The sequence below is a fragment of the Heterodontus francisci genome, chromosome 32 (genome assembly GCF_036365525.1).
Source record: "Heterodontus francisci isolate sHetFra1 chromosome 32, sHetFra1.hap1, whole genome shotgun sequence".
Lineage (NCBI taxonomy): Eukaryota > Metazoa > Chordata > Chondrichthyes > Heterodontiformes > Heterodontidae > Heterodontus > Heterodontus francisci.
In genome coordinates, this window is record NC_090402.1 from 48,393,927 (window position 1) to 48,411,054 (window position 17,128).

A 17,128-nucleotide genomic window follows, 5' to 3' on the forward strand; every position below is an offset into this window, starting at 1 on the left:
ATTAGAGTATATAAAGAATTAAAATATATTTTTCTCAAGGATGAGAACAATATAAACGAAATGATACAACTTTAAAGGGCATGCAGGTACTGTGGTTATGAAAGGCGCAGTACAAATGCAAATCTTTCTTTTCTCTCCTTTAAAAAGTACCCTCGTGTAGGTGCGATGATGTTATAATCATGCGACAGCCACCCTCTCCCCAGAACCTAATGGACGCTTTAGGCAGTGCAGCCTGTGCTAATGACGTCACCTCGCCAGTACGACGTGGCGGCGAGCAACTGTATCGGTGACGCCATCACGTCCGCCCTCTCGCCGACGTGCGGTGGGCCGGGCTTGCTGCTCTGGGCTGGAGGACGTGGACAGTAGAAGACGGGACGGTGTGGAGTAACAGCACCAACTTGAGGGAAGTGGACAGGGTAAGGGGAAAATACTGCGAGTGATGGAAAGCGGGGAGAGGCCGAGGTTCAGTTACCTGGGTCAGGTGGGCCTGTTCAGAGGTGACCCTGGAATGACCTGGTTGGGCTATAGTTCCTCATGTCCTCGCTGTATGTATAGGTGATGCACCTGGGGAGGGAGAGCTCAGCAAACTCATTTAGCGCGCTTGATACTGAGCCACCTTTTGAATGAAGTTCTCTGTTTGCCTTATGGAAATTGGACCAGGATGTTTGCAGTCTCACTTCTCCTGCTTCACAGATACGAGTTGGCACAAACTAATTTCTCCTAATTGCAGTTGTGGAATGCCTGTAGATGATCAGCTGCAAATGAATTGTACTATATATACCTTTTTAAAATCTTGGATTGTTAATCCTTTGGCAGTAATGTTATTAGAAAGGCCCTTTATAAATGTAAATTCTTACAACACCTCAGCATGACCCAAATCTTTTTACAGTCCATGAAGTACTTTTTGTGAAGTGTAAATACAGCAGCCAATTTGTGCTCAGCAAACTCTCAAAAATAGCTGTGGTAAGTGACCGGATAAACTATTTTTATATGGCTGGTGGATAAAATATTGGCCAGGAGACGGGGAGAACTTCCCTGCTCCTTTCTGAACTAGGGCCATGGGATCTTGTACATCCATCTGAGAAGGCAGGTGGGGTTTCTGTTTAATATTTCACCCGAAGACGGCACGTCCATCGTCGCAGCACTCTTTCTGTACTGCACTGGAGTGGCAGCCTGGATTTTGTGCCCTAGTCTCTGGAATGGAACTTGAACTGACAGCCTTCTGACTCAGAGTTGAGACTGCTACCCACTGATCCAAGGGTGACCTAATCTCCAATTCCTTCAAAGTTGTAGGGACATAACTTGTGTCTGTAATGTGACCATTCGTTTGCATGATGCAACTTATATCTTGCAGATCTCCTGATTGCCTGTTATTTCTCAATAAACTCATGGCAGGCATACCACATACATTATTTTTTTCTCCATAAATGTTGAGGCCTCATGGCCAGGCTGGGTGTCAACTCTTGTAGGAGTGTGAAAACTGGCGAAACAGAATTAAACCATTTACTGAATGCTTTTCCACCATTGTAACTACAGTGTGACAAGTTTACATAAGCAAATTTTATAAGTTTATAATGGTAATATGAAAATAAGGACAGAATGCACAGTTTTAAAATGGGGGCTGAATTACATCTGTATATCCTGGTCCAGTTGTTCAGTATATGTTTGGTCTGCTGCTAACATTGAGAAATGAACTGTTTGCAGTACTGACTACGGGTATCTCTGATATACATAGTACTCTTCCAGTCAGAATTGTATGAAGCATTTTGTATCAAATGTTGTAATCCAGTAATTTGTAGTGTGCAGAAGGATCAGAGCTGATTTTGTGCTGACTGATTGTTTCTGCTATGGGAGGGAAGGAATCTTCAGTTATCTTTAAGAATGGTTTAACTTAACCGCATGTTCTGGAAATCTGAACAGAAAACACAGGGAAACACTCGGGAGACCAATTGGTGTCTGTTGAGAGGACAGATGTGTTAGCTTTGAAGGTAACTGATCATTTCAGAGAAGTTAGCTTTTGGACAGTTGGAAGGAAGTGAATTTTGACAGTAAAGTTGGTGTGAGAGTGTAGGTCCTGTTCAGAATACTCCAGTATATGAAGTACAAAGGACCACACTTAACTGAGGCTACATCTTCACTGATAAGTATAAGCTATAATATTTTGCTGCATTTGTACAGTTACCTTTTAACTTGCTTTGTGTATATGCACCACAGTTTCTGAATGGAGCATTTAAGGTGCCTTGACCGTAAGACTTTGTCCCTGTGACTTAAAGCATCCAAAATCTAGGTGAATGTGTTTGTCTTTCATGTACGTCTGACTTGGAACTGCTGTCAAATTTGTTTCTCTGTTAGGCAGAATGTTTTAAAGCGTGACTAGTGTCTATGAGTGGAGTGTTTTAGTGTGACATCAGGGTGTACCCAGTGTCTGTGAGCAGAGTCTAAAGTGTGATGGAGAAGTTGCAGCTTAGATCATAATTGCATAGTCACTTTTGCCAAAAAGAAGCTGCTTTTAAATATTACTCCACCTCTCTTCATTTTGAGAAATATTAGTCTGTAGACTGGGTGGTGCAGTGGATTTGCACCTTGTCCTTTGACCTGGGTTTGAATTGAGCACAGACTGCTGAATGTATGAGGCTGGCATGAAATGAGATTGGGACTATATTATACCAGAACCAGAGCACAGGACTGCTGAAGATTTGCCACTACTTTGTCAGCCTCACTTCGGCCATAAGGGAAGCCGAAAATGGGAATGTCACTTTTGTGAAGGAGGGGCGTTTTGAGGTTGGGGCTGCATGGAGGAAGCTTTCCTCTCCAGCACCCCTCAAGTGGGCATGTCTAGAAAGTGAGTTAGGCAGGCAATGACTGCCGAGTCCAACCCTGTGCTCATTCCAAGTCCACTTGCTGGTTGGAGTATGGAGCGGTGGGGTCACTGGATAACGGCTGGTAAGGGACAAGAGCCTCTGTTGCTTTTCTTCTCCTTGGCTAAGATGACTGAGACCAAGTATAACATCCCTAACTGCTTGTCCCACTGAGACTGACAACTCAGCACAGACCAAGGATTCAACACTGGGTCCTTCCTGTTCCACAATGTGAAGTGCACCCACCAGCTGAGTTTCTGGGGAGGTTGTGGCTGTATTTTTACTCATTCTTTACAGTGTGTGCAATAAAAGGCTGATATGTAGGTAGTGCATAGGGATGCAATCCTCAGACACGTGCTTCAGCTGATGGCGGGAGTGGGGGGGAATTCGGACACAAGCTAGTTTATAGTCATCCCCACCTGAATCTGCACTTGTATAAATTCTAGTCATAGATGGACCTAATTTATTTTGTGTTGGAAAGGCTGGATTGTTCCTGAATTGGTGAGCATTTGAATTGCGCAAATTCCTATTAATAGCTGGCTGACTGAGCAGCACTCTTGGTTGAGTTCTGCTTTCATTGAATGTTGTGTGTTGGCAGAAACTGCATGGGCTCATGAGATGATGTGCCCAGTCATTGTACTCAACCAGGCTGAATCGTGAAATGAACTGACCAATCACTTGGTCGAATTAGACAATTGGATCTTTGTTTTAGGAGTTGAACACTGTTCCTAATTCAGTCTGAAATAAAACTAGTGAAACACTGTGTCTATTTCCAGACTAAGTTCAGCTTGGACACAGTCAGGTTTGTCTTTTTTGGACTGTGTACGCATGGACTTTTTCTGCTTAGTTTAAAACAGAGCATCAGTGCTACTTTTAAAAAGTGCTTGCTTAAAATATTCCAGGGCAAAATGCTGATTGATCTCGCTTGTCACAGAAGCAACTGGGACAAGCAAGTTTCTTAAAAGAATGGCTCACTTGCACTTTCCAAACACTCTTGTGCTGATGAGGAAGTTCTGAGAATGTTGCAGAATTGGTTGAGCGCCATTTAATCCTGCGAAAGCAGCATTCAGTGAGTTTAATTGGTGCAATGGAAGTTGATAGACAAAGACTCCTGCATTGTGTTAACAACCTTCAGTGAGTGGTGACCTGTTCAATGTTGTGTTGTGATTTCCTGAGATACAGTGTAAGTCATAGGTCTTGGCTTTACTGCTGTATACTCGTTTAGTATGTACTTTGTAAATCAAATTAGTCTGACCACCAATGACACTAAACCATAACTGATACCTTTCAACTAGTTTAGGCAGCAAGAGCATTTTGGTGTCGGTGTGTATGGCGATGGCATACACCTGTACCCATATGCATGATGTAATCATTTTCATGTGCAAGTAAGCCTCAGACCTCCTGTGAAAATTACAGGGTTTCTGCTCTGAAGTTATAAACATAGTGTAACTCCATACCCACTTTTGTTTCGCTATGTAATTTGAGAAGTGCATGCAACTTACAGCAACAGTATTGCACTATACTACCCACTGATGTAATCATGGTGTATTGTGATTGGGACTTTAAATTATACACCGCTAAAGTCAGAAAATTGCTGTAATTTACTTAACCTCCCTTGAGCCAGTACCTTGATTCCGATGGCAGTGCTCCACTTCTGTTATTTTGCTGAGTCTCAAGGTTTTGTACAGAAGCTGAGCAGCATCTTGTTCACTGCCTCTGTTGGCTCAACACCAGCTTAGATGCAGCAAAGTTTCAGAAAGAGAAAGTGTTTGTAGTACGTATCCAGTGTATGAAGAAGGAAGATAGTGAAATTTTCATTGGGACCCTACAGTTTTATAGAACTGATCAGAACAAAGTTGGGAATGGGCAACAGCTGGAGGCTGAGTTCCATGTCTGGACTGCCTGGATTACAGCTCATGGCCCAAGGCAACTCAGATCTGTTTACATTTATATTTCTTAATTGTCGGTTTGTCCTGCTTGTATTTTAGAGACTTGGAGGTCTGCAAGGCCTTACTGGTGGAACTCTTTGCAATCGAAACATGGAAAGCTGTTCATATCTGTAGCCTGAGAGATACGCGAATCATTGATTTTAAACTTTTTACGGGGCCCAAAAAACTCCATGAAGGAGACAAAGGCTTGAACCCTCCTACCCTTACTCCTTCCATATCGAGGCAGTTGATGGGTTAAATTGTCTTCCAAACACAGGCAAGAGGTGGAAAAGATTGTTTGTTAAACTAAGATCATTCCAATTCTGGAGTTGAAAAGTTGCCAGCAATACCCACATCCTAAGAATGAATTTTTATAAGTTTTTAAGTCCTTGGGTTGAACGCCTCACTGAGTCTGAGTCCTCCAAGATTCCTGTGTAATCTGATGATATCAGGAAAGACTGGACAGGCTGGAGCTCTCAAGAAAAGAAAATGCTGAGGGTGACCTGAGAGAAGCTTTTAAAAGTATGAAGGGATTCAATAGGGTAAATACAGAGAAGTTTCTATTTGTTGGGGTGAGCAAAATTAGAGAACATAAATATAAGATAGTCTCCAATAAATCCAATAAGGAATTCAGGAGCAACCTTTCCCAGAGAGTGGTTGGAATGTGGAACTCTCGACTACAGGGAGAGGTTGAGGCGAATAGCATAGCTGCATTTAAGGGGAAGCTAGAAGGATATCCTGATGGGGTTTGTTGAAATAAGGTGGAAGAAGGCTCGTCTGGCGCATTAAAACCAGCACAGACCCATTAGGCCGAATGGCCTTTTGCTGTGCTGTAAATTTGATGTATTGCCCTGTCACAGGGTGTTTTAAATGCATTGTCAGACAGAAACTTTCTATGATGTGTTGTTATGCATGAGTAATTGTTTTATACACCCTTTTTTTATTTTACTTGCAGTCCTCGCAAAGGTCAATGGACCAGTCTCTGCCATTACTGCTATCAAGGCCTCTGTGTTCATGCTGTTGGGAATGAGATTTTCCCATATTTGGTCAATAACAGTGTGCTTAATTGATGCAACCTTGTTCACCTGACTATTGGGTTTGTGAAGAATAAACACTTCATTTATCATAAGCGATCTGTGTTGTGTGGAATTGTGCCCTCAGGCAAGCAGTTGAAAAGGCTGGTGCTGCACTCCCAAAATGGCAAAGTTAGTATGTAACTCTGGCAAAGAGACTAGATGGTTCCAGTTTTGATTTCCAATCTCTACTGTGTTAGTTGATCCCAACAAAGAAGGTGGTAGGGGGTATTATGAGCATACAGAACTGATGGATAGGAAAAGATCAGCTGGCCCATCAAGCCTTCCCAACACAACGATGGCTGGAGTATCGTAACTTAAACACTTATCTCCCACTCACCACCCACCATGCCCTCTTTTCCCTAACCCCCCCCCCGCCTCACCAAACAGCAGCCATGTAATGTCCTGGGAGAAAGTGTGTGCGTGTGTAGTGAACAGAATTGGGCTCGACTGCTGTGGCCCACAAGGTTAAACAGCACACCAGTACTCACTGTATAGATTTTCATGAATGGCCACTTGGCAGAGAGACTGGAGGGCACTGGATGCTTGTGTACTACAACGCAGCAGCAGTAAATTGGCATCATAAGCTTGCGAAAGCTTGGGTGGCTGTACCTCGCAGACATCTCACTTATTGTAAGCGCTTCAGTGCAGCACTGGCAGATCTTCTGATGCGGTTTAAGCCGTATGCTTTCAATAACTACCATTTGTATTTAAATGATCAACTTTCACAGAGAACTCGTATCTAAATTGTACTGTGAGGAATTTAAAAACAGCTCAGTGGGACACAATGTCCATGTTCTTGCTCAGCCAAATGCTACACAATGTGAGCACTGTGTTTTGGTCGGTGAAATATTTGTACGAAACCAAGACTTGGTGTGTACTGAGTTAGTCAATCTAAGGGCAGTGGTCGAGTGTAATAGTTAGCCACCATGTCCCAATATTGGGGAGGGTGGGGGAAATCTGCCTGCGATACTGCCCCTGACAACCATCCAACTGATTGCTGGAAAGTGTTCAAAGCATGGCTGTGATGGAGAGCCGAATAGTCTGCAAACTGATTAGTCTTAACCATTAAGGAACTGCAGCAAGTGAGAGTCACTACCTACAGGGGAAACAGGTGGCATGCTTGGGGGCAGCAGATGGAGATATGGCTGAAGGAATCATGGCAGGGACGGAAGACAGAAACAAGAGCATAAGTTGCATTTTAATAGCTGTTCTGTAACTGGTGTAATTCATCGTCCCATTGGGTGAAATGTAAGCGAGGTGTTTTCTATATTATCAAAGTGGTGGGTGTTGTCTTCATCGCATTTTCAATGTGTAAAGGGAAAAATTCCAATGAGAAATTCTGGTAAGCAAATTTTCCAGTACTTAAGTGTGTGTGTTATAGGATGGGGGAGCAGGTGGCAGTTGATGTTCTAGACAGTGGGATGGATGGAATGTAATGTCCCATTAAGGTGAAGGGTAGGACCAGCAAGTCCAGGGAATCCTGGAGATCAAGGGATATAGAGGATTGGATCAGGAAAAAAAAAAGGAGGCTTATGACAGATTCGGAGTGCTGAAAACAGTGGAGGCACTAGAGGAGTATAGAAAGTGTGGGGGGTGGGGGGGGGGGGGTGCTAAAAAAAAGTAATTAGGAGAGCGAAAAGGGGACATGAAAAAACACTGGCAGGCAAGATAAAGAAAAATCCTAAGGCGTTTTATAAGTATATTAAGGGCAAGAGGATAAGCAGGGAAAGAGTGGAGCCCATTAGGGACCAAAGTGGCAATGTGTGTGGAGCCCGGAGGACATAGGTGAGGTTTTAAATGATTACTTTGCATCTGTGTTCACTATGGAAAAGGACGATGTAGATGTAGAAATCAGGGAGGGGGATTGTGATATGCTTGCACATATTAGCATTGAAAGGGGGGAAGTATTAGCTATTTTAGCAGGCTTAAAAGTGGATAAATCCCCAAGCCCAGATGAGATGTATTCCAGGCTGTTATGTGAGAAAAGGGAGGAGATAGCAGGGACTCTGACACAAATTTTCAAATCCTCTCTGGCCACGGGAGAGGTACTACAGGACTGGAGGACTGTGAATGTGGTGCCATTTATCCGGGGATAAACCAGGTAATTACAGGCCGGTGAGTCTAACATCAGTGGTTGGGAAAATATTGGAAAAAACTCTGAGGGACAGGATTAATCTCCACTTGGAGAGGCAGGGATTAATCAGGGATAGTCAGCATGGCTTTGTCAGGGGGAGATCGTGTCTAACTAACTTGATTGAATTTTTCGAGGCGGTGACTAGATGTGTAGATGGGGATAAAGCAGTTGATGTAGTCTACATGGACTTCAGTAAGGTTTTTGATAAGGTCCAGCATGGGAGATTGGTTAAGAAGGTAAGAGCCCATGGGATCCAGGGCAATTTGGCAAATTGGATCCAAAATTGGCTTAGTGGCAGGAGGCAGAGGGTGATGGTCGAGGGTTGTTTTTGCAAGTGGAAATCTGTGACCAGTGGTGTACCGCAGAGATCGGTGCTGGGACCCTTGCTGTTTGTAGTGTACATTAATGATTTAGACGTGAATATAGGAGGTATAATCAGTAAGTTTGCAGATGACAAGAAAATTGGTGGTGTCGTAAATAGTGAGGAGGAAAGCCTTAGATTACAGGAGGATACAGACAGGCTGGTAAGATGGGCGGAGCAGTGGCAAATGACATTTAATCATGAAGTGTGAGGTGATGCATTTTGGGAGGACTAACAAGGCAAGGGAATATAGAATGGATGATAGGACCCTAGGAAGTACAGAAGGTCAGAGAGACCTTGTTGTACTTGTCCATCGATCACTGAAGGCAGCAGCACAGGTAGATAAGGTGGTTAGGAAGGCATATGGGATACTTGCCTTTATCAGCCGAAGCATCGAATATAAGAGTAGGGAGGTTATGGTGGAGCTGTATAAAACGCTAGTTAGGCCACAGCTTTAGTATTGTGTACAGTTCTGGGCACCACAGTATAGGAAGGATGTGATTGCACTGGAGAGGATGCAGAGGAGATTCACTAGGACGCTGCCTGGGCTGGAGCATTACAGCTATGAAGAGAGACTGAAAAGTCTTGGGTTATTTTGCTTGGAACAGAGAAGGCTGAGGGGGGACATGATTGAGGTATACAAAATTATGAGAGGCATTGATAGATAGGAAGAAACTTATTCCCTTAGCGGAGATGTCAGTAACCAGGGGGCATAGATTTAAGGTAAGGGGCAGGAGGTTTAGAGGGGATTTGAGGAAAACATTTTTCACCCAGAGGGTGGTTGGAATCTGGAACGCACTGCCTGAAGAGGTGGTAGAAGCAGGAACCCTCAACATTTAAGAAGTATTTAGATGAGCACTTGAAACGCCATAGCATACAAGGCTATGGGCCAAGTGCTGGAAAATGGGATTAGAATGGTTAGGTGCTTGATGGCCGGCACGGACATGATGGGCCAAAGGGCCTGTTTCTGTGCTGTATAACTCTATGACTCTAAAATATCAGTGTTAGGATCAAGTGAGGAGGGGTCGAAAGGCTCCCCTCTTGTCCCTCTCCTTGTTTGTCTGCAATAGGGTTTATTTCTTTTAATTCAGTGAGTGTTTAACTCTTTTTATGTGCTATGATTATAAAAGACATGAAGTCCTGTGACATTGATCACAAGTCGTGGGAGTCAGTTGCCAGCGTTCACCAGAGCTGGTGGGCAGCCATAAAGGTGGGGCTAAAGTGTGGCGAGTCGAAGAGACTTAGCAGTTGGCAGGAAAAAAGACAAAAGCGCAAGGGGAGAGCCAACTGTGTAACAGCCCCGACAAACAAATTTTTCTGCAGCACCTGTGGAAGAGTCTGTCACTCTAGAATTGGCCTTTATAGCCACTCCAGGCGCTGCTCCACACACCACTGACCACCTCCAGGCGCTTATCCATTGTCTCTCGAGATAAGGAGGCCAAAGAAGATTATAAAAGAACTAATCAGACAGGTTTTCTTGAGTATAAACAAGAAAAAAGTTAGTTTATTGTACTTAAAAACCAAGACCTGTTCTAAGTGAAATAATAATCTACACTCCAACTTCCACGCGCGCACATGCGCACACGTAGGTTACGAGTGAAGAAGACTGGATTAGTTGTATTAGAGTCCAGAACAATGAAAAAGAAAATGCAGTCTGTGGAATGAAGTCTGGTAATTGAGTTGTCTTCCAGCTGAACATGTGGTCCTGAAGTTTCTGGCTGGTACAGGTGGCCAACTGTTTGAGTTTTCTTGGCGACAGTGATGCAGATGATTTTCTTCCTGTGATCTCTGGCTGCAGCAATGATAGGCTTAGATGTTTTGCAGCCAACAGGCAGCATTTGGATTTTCAGGGTGGCCTAGAGAGACAGACCCCACCTTGGATCCTGCATTGGTCAAACTTGGGTGCTTGTCTGCTGTAGAGAGAATAAACTGCAAGTTTTCACCCAGATGGAGGACTAGATCTACAACATGCTCAGAGTAGATTACTTGAGCTTTAGCAAACTCGCTTTTTTGCAAGGTCTACCACGAGGTCAGCTGGCTGTAACCTTTGGAAGATGGCTTCTAATTGGTCTAGGATCCCCCTAGGTCTCACTGTACACCAACAAATCATCCAGGAACACTACATAGTTGGGTAGGCCAACCGCCACCTGGTTCATCAGCCTTTGGAAGGTGGTCGGGGCATTCCTTAATCCAAAGGGCATCGCTCGGCACTGGAATAGGTCGTCTGGGGCGACAAAAGCTGAGATCTGTTTGGCTCGGTGTGTTAAGGGAACCTGCCAGTATTCTTTTAGCAAGTCTATCTTGGTTTGTAGGTGGTATTTCCTACTGTATTAATTGGGTAGGGAATCGGCTCTGGTCACTACATAATCTTCCTGTAATCAATGCAGAGCCTTGTTGGGCTCTCTGGCTTGGGCACCAGCCCAACTGAGGAACTCCAGTTGCTTTGGCTGGGCTCACTCAGCTTTTTTTCCAGCATATACAGAATTTCCTCTGGATCCTGGGTCAGTTTCCTGGGACCTAGGCGATAAGGGTTTTGTTGTACGGGAGGGGTCTCTCCTACATCCACATCATGTAATGTTAGGGTTGTGCACCCTGGTTTGTCCCTGCAGATTTCTTTTAAATGCTGTAAGCAGCCTTATTAGGGCTTGTCTCTGTTCATTTAAATGGGAGAGTGTGGTGTCTAATTCTCCTAACATTTTGGTGTTGGCTAACCACACAGTAGGAGGTTCTATTTGAGAAACCTCCAGGTCTTCCTGTAACTCGTCCTCACTCTCCTTTTTGTCGTTCTGCCCCCGACTGCCTGACGGACCTGTGCTTGTTTGTCACCTTCCCGGCGGTGATGCTGTTTTAACATTAATGTGACATGGCCTTTGTTTTTCTACAGTCTGGGCTGTCAATTAAATAGTTCGTCCTGCCAATTTTCTTTACTACTCTCTACGGGCCACTGAACAGGGCTTTCAGGGGTTTACCCTGTATTGGGATTAGTACTAACACATGGTCTCCAGATCGAAATGTTCTGGCCTTGGCATGTTCATCTGCCTGCCTTTTCATAGCTGTCTGGGAGGTTTTCAGGTGCTCCTGAGCCACTGCGCGGGCTCTTGTGAGCTGCTCCTGGAACATGGAGATACAGTCTAAAGTGGAAGGCTCATCCCTGTGTCCCAAAAACCTCTCCTTGATTAGTTCAAGAGGACCTCTCACCTCGTGCCCATAAACTAATTTAAAGGGACTAAAGCCAGTGGACTCATTGGATGAGTCCCTGGTGGCAAACAGGAGAAATCCCAGCCCTTTGCCCCAGTCATGCGGTTACTCATAGCAGTACAGCCTGATCATTGTCTTTAAGGTCTGGTGGTACCGTTCCAAAGCCCCTTGTGAATGTGAGTGGTAGGCTGAGGACTTTAGGTAATGCTCAGATTACCCAGGACCTTTTTGGAAGGTACCTGACATGAAATTCGTGCCCTGATCCGTCTGGATCTTGGCAGGCATAGTGGGTAAAGAATGGGTTAGCCTCTCCACTGCTGCCTTGGCAGAGATAATTCTTAGGGGATGGCCTTTGGGAATCGGGTAGCCACATCCATAATGGTGAGAAGGGTGAGAAGATACTTGTAGCCCCTTTTTTGTTTTCAGCAAGGGTCCCACACAATCCACCAGCACTCTGCTGAGGGCTTCCTCAAAAGCCGGTATGGGAATTAGGCTGCAGGCTTTATTGAAGGTTGGGGCTTCTCCATAACCAGGCATGTGTGGCAAGTTTTCAACAACTCCACCACACTCTTGTTGAGTTGTGGCCAGTCAAAATATTGTCTTATATGGGCTTGAGATTTTTGTATACCAACATATCCAGCTATTGGAAGCTCGTATACTATTCGTAGTATTCCTTAGGTACCTCGGCAGCACCACTATCTGGTGAGCTACTGTCCACTCCTTTTCCTGAGGTCTCCACGTCCTCATCAGCACCTCATTCTTTAAATAGCACTCTGAGATTCTCTCTGCCTTAGCTTCAGTTGGGTATTCTGTTATCTTTTGTTAACACTGGGTTGGCTTGCTGAACTTTGACCGAGGAAGACCTGTTTAACATATCCTTTGGGTCCTCTAACTTCCCAAAGAAGGTTTCAGATTACAAGTCAGTAAGGTCATCTGTCTGCAGTGCCAGTTTAGCCTCCTTTGACGGAGCTTGTTTAGCCATGGACTGGATCACCACACAGTCAGGGAAAATGCCGGGGACCTTCTCCTGCAACTGCTCTGTCTCCTTGACCTCTTTTGGTCTCTCTAAAACCACTGGGGAAGCTGAGTTGCCCCAGCCAGGTCAATACCCAGGAGCAGGTTGACCCCGTCCACAGATAAATTAGGGACAATTCTCACAGCTACCGATCCTGAAACAAGATCACACTCCAGTTATAACGCACCCGTTATAAAGGTATGGGCATATACCTTCCTTTGATACCGTTTACTAACACTCTAGCATTCAATGCGCTCTCTGGCGGAAAGGTTATGCCTTTTCCCAGGAGAAGGGATTGGGTGGCCCCTGCATCCCTAAGTATGACAATGGGCTTGTTTGCCTCACTCGAGGGGAATAGGATCACTTTTCCTTGGGACACAAAATCCTGGTAACTCTCAGGGATTGTAAGTTTTCCTGCACTCTCAGCAGTATGTTTACTGGGTCTTACTGTGGCAGTTAAAGCCACAGCCTGGTCTGCTGCACTTTGCATCAGGGCCCCTTTTCCTGCACTGGTCTGGTGCATCCTGATTTTCTGCATAACTTCCAGCAGTCAGCTCGAAGGTGACCTGTCTTGTTACAATGGAAACACACAGGCTTCTGGGTGTCATTCTCAGCACTGTCTTTTTTGGCCTGAGGAGGGCGCCCTGTGAGTCCAGATTTCCCTTCTCACCCATGGCTTTTCAGGCTCCGATCACCCTACCACCTTTTATCCTCTTTGGATTTTTGGAGGTGCCAAGGGAAGGGTTTCCCTTGGGGGTAAGGGCTTGTGGAGAAGTGTAAATTCATCAGCCAGGGTTGCTGCCTGCCTGGCTGTTGGAACCTTTTGTTCTTCCATGTGGGTTTTAATGGAAAGGAGAAGTGAGCTTTTGATCTCCTCGAGAAGGATCACCTCTCTGAGATTTGCATATGTGGGCTGTATCTTGAGTGCCTGTATCCATTGGTCAAAAGTGAGTTGCTTAACTGTTTCAAATTCGAGGTAAGTTTGTTCAGGCTGCTTTCGGAGGGTTCAGAAATTTTGGTGGTACGCCTCCGGTACCAGCTTGTATGCACTCAGGATAGCATTTTTGGTCATCTAACATTTTGGTGAACTCTCATCAGGCAACAGTGTATAAACCTCACTGGCTTTTCCTGTTAGTTTGCTCTGCAATAGCAGAGTCTAGCTGTCTGCCGTCCACTTCAGCTGTTTTGCATGCTTCTCAAAAGAAACCAAAAATACTTCTGCATCCCCCTCATTGAACGTGGTATCAATTGGGAGAACTTTAAAACCTCAGCACTTGGTCCTGAGCTAGGGGTATTTCCCTCACTGGTGGTGCCTTGAGTCTTCCCCTAGTTAGTTTGAGCTGCCTTAACTCCCTTTGGAAAGCTCTTTCTTTTTGCCTTTCCTGAAACACACACTCCTCTTTCTCCTTCTGGAATTTTAATTCTAGTCTGCTCTGATCTGAGCTAATGTTATTTGTCTAAATCCGACTCTAAACCTGTCTCAGTTTCAAGTGCAAAATGGTTGGCCACAAGTTTTAGTATTTCATATTTCCTAGCTTTTGGACAGACAGTAATCTCTAACTGCCTAGCTACTTTCCTCAACTCTTCAACAGATAGTGCTTTTAACCTGTCCCAAGTTACCTCACTCTATTGTAGGATGATACTGGCCTCGAATGTTGACATTTTAGTACTCTAGTACTGAAAACCACAAGAAAACCTGTATTGAAGTTTTAAAATTTTTGCTAGAGATCAATTTGGTTTCCCACTTAGAATTTCTCATTTATCTTTGGGTTTTGATCCCGGACGAGCCCCCAAATTCTCTTACGATCAGGTGAGGAGGGGTCGAAAGACATCCTTCTTGTCCCTCTCCACAACAGAGTTTATTTCTTTTAAATAGTGGATATGCTTACCAATTCAGTGAGTGTTTAACCCTTTGTTATGACCAGGTGAGAAAGGTGTCGAGGGGTCCCTTTCAGCCTTCACCTGGTCTTATTGTAACAGGATTTAATTTTTAAAACACACCGTGTTTGGAGCTCCCCCTTGGTGAATCCTTGTTGACCGCTTTCCAATTATAAGGCAAAGAAATGAGCACAAACAGGCTTTCTTAGGTTTAAAGAAGAAAAGTGAAATTTGTTAAACTTAAACTAAAAACTCTAATTCGGTTAACGCCTACGGATACATGCCGCGCCTCATGCTAGCATGCATACGCGATACGCACATGCAAATAGAGACAGAAGGGAGCAGAAGAAAAGTAGTGGAGAGGTTTGAGGCAATCTCTGAAGAGGGGTTTTTGTTACTGTGCTTCGAGTTCGCTGTAGTCCTTGCTTGTAGGTAGATCTTGCTTTTCGTTGGGGCCCAGTATTCTTCTTAAACCTTGTTCACCGTAGGGGACTTTTTTTCCTTTGGGGTTCATGTGGATTCCGAAGCTGGCGAGAGAGATGAGAGCAGACAGGAGAAACTATGGCAAGCCAGCCATGTGAGGTCTTTTCAGTCCAGGAGCAAAAAGCTTTCTCAGTTCAAATTCTCTGTGGCAAGTTCAAAAAAAAAACCTGCAATAGTCAGTTAGTCATGTGACTAAATTGGTCTGACCACATTTGTTTGTATATTCGGCCATCTTAGCAGTCAGCCTGGAATGCTAGCTCCTCCACCTTCAACGTCAGGTAATCGAAAGTCCATTGTGGATTGAATGTAGAATGAAGAATGCTCTTTTCTCCCTTTTAAGCACTGTCTGCAAAATTGCAAATGTTTTTCCAGTCAAGGGTCTGGTGTAGCTTTCTTTTTAAAAAGCAAGTTCTTTAGTCCAGTAACAATTTAAAAATCAATGTTCATGTGGCAAAATTAATATGTCTCATTCATGGCAGATGGGGGGCCTGCATGACACCTTTTTATGTGCTATAATCATAAAAGAACCAGTTGGACAGGTTTTCCTGAGTTTAAACAAGAAAGAGTTTAGTTTATTGTACTTAAAACCAAAACCCAAAACCCAATCAAAGTAAAATAATAAGCTATGCTCCAACTTTTATGCGCACGCGTGCGCACACACAAATAGGTTACAGAGTGAAGAAGAATAGATTGGTTGGATTAGAGTCCGGAACAATACAAAAGAACATGCAGTCTGCGGAGTGGAGTCTGGTTATTCAGTTGGCTTCTGGCTGACCTCGTGACGCTGATGTTTCTGGCTGGTAGAGGTGGCCAACAAGTTCACGGTTTTCTTGAAGACAGTGATGCAGGTGACTTTCTTCCAGAGGTCTCTGTCTGCAGCAATTATAGACTTGGATGTTTTGCCGCCAACAGGCAGGATTCGGACTCGCAGGGTGCCCTGGAGGGAGAAGGAGACAGACTGACCGACCCCACTTGGGTCCTGCACTGATCAAACTCGGGCGCTTGTCTGCTGTAGAGAGAAGAAACTGCAAGTTTTCATCAGTTGGAGGATCTGTCACATGATGGCCCAATGTATTTTCTTTTTTGCACTTTAATTAGATCAAGTCTAAGAATTCTAATCTCTCTCTGGTCCCATTGTTTCAGTGTTTAATCTTTGAGGGGTTCCTCTCCACCAGTGTTCATGTTCCAAGATGGCTTTGAATGTCTTGTTAATGAAGGCAAGGCAGGTAGCTCATTGTAACTGCTCAAGCCATTGATCTGGTTGGAAATTTTACCACACTCTCGTCTCCACGTCAATATATTATGTTGACATGTAAGGTATTTAGATGCAACTTGTGGCCATTTTAGCCGCTTACAGTGATCATTTTATCAGTTTTTCTGTCTCCTGCTTTCTTTTAAAGTTTAATTTAGGTTTCCAACCAATGGCTTAAAAAAATCATCAGTCAGCCTAGCGCGTGTTCATGACATCATTGATGCCAATCTTGACGTATCTACAGCTGACAGTGCTGTATCACCTGAGTTGCATGTGCAGTAAAAAAAAAATTGTGACTGCGGGTTTAATAAGCAGTTGTGTGATTTCTGATCAGAGCAGTAGGTGTGGCAGTGAATTTCAAGGTAACAGTTTTGGTCATAAGAATATTAGAAATTTCTTCACACAGTGGGTGGTTAATCTTTGGAATTCTCTTTCCCAGAGAGCTGTGGACGCTCAGTCGTTGAGTATGTTCACAACTGAGATCGATAGATTTCCACATAGAGGTATATAAAATTATGAGAGGCATAGATAGGGTAGATAGCCAGAGTCTGTTTCCCATGGTAGGGGTGACTAAAACTAGAGGGCATAGATTTAAGGTGAGAGGGAGGAGGTTTAAAGGGGATCAAAGGGGTAAATTTTTCACACAAAGAATAGTGGGTATCTGGAATGAGCTGCCAGAGGAGGTGGTGGAGGCAGGAACAGTAACAACATTTAAGAGGCCTTTGGACAGGTACTTGAATGAGCAAGGCATAGAGGGGTATGGAATTATGCAGGCAGGTGGGATTAGTATAGATGGGCATTATGGTCGGCATGGACGCGGTGGGCCGAAGGGCCTGTTTCTATGCTTTATGACTCTAAATAGGAGCAGCAGTAGGCCTTTCAACCCTTGGAGCCTGCTCTGCCATTCAATGGGATTATGGCTGATCTTCCACTTCAACACCATTT

General features: G+C 44.3%; 1 protein-coding gene across 2 annotated transcripts in view; it reads left to right on the top strand.

Annotated features, from left to right (window-relative positions):
* Positions 1–332: 332 nt before the first annotated feature.
* The window catches only part of slc31a1 (solute carrier family 31 member 1), an 88,867-nt gene continuing 72,071 nt past the window's right edge, over positions 333–17,128 (top strand). Inside the window, exons 1-2 of one of the 2 annotated variants that reach the window (XM_068012755.1) lie at positions 364–416; positions 15,844–16,002. The gene's annotated coding sequence lies outside the window, so the exon portion shown is untranslated. Of the gene's footprint in view, positions 417–15,843; positions 16,003–17,128 lie in introns of both variants that reach the window. The other variant, XM_068012754.1, reaches the window with a different exon arrangement.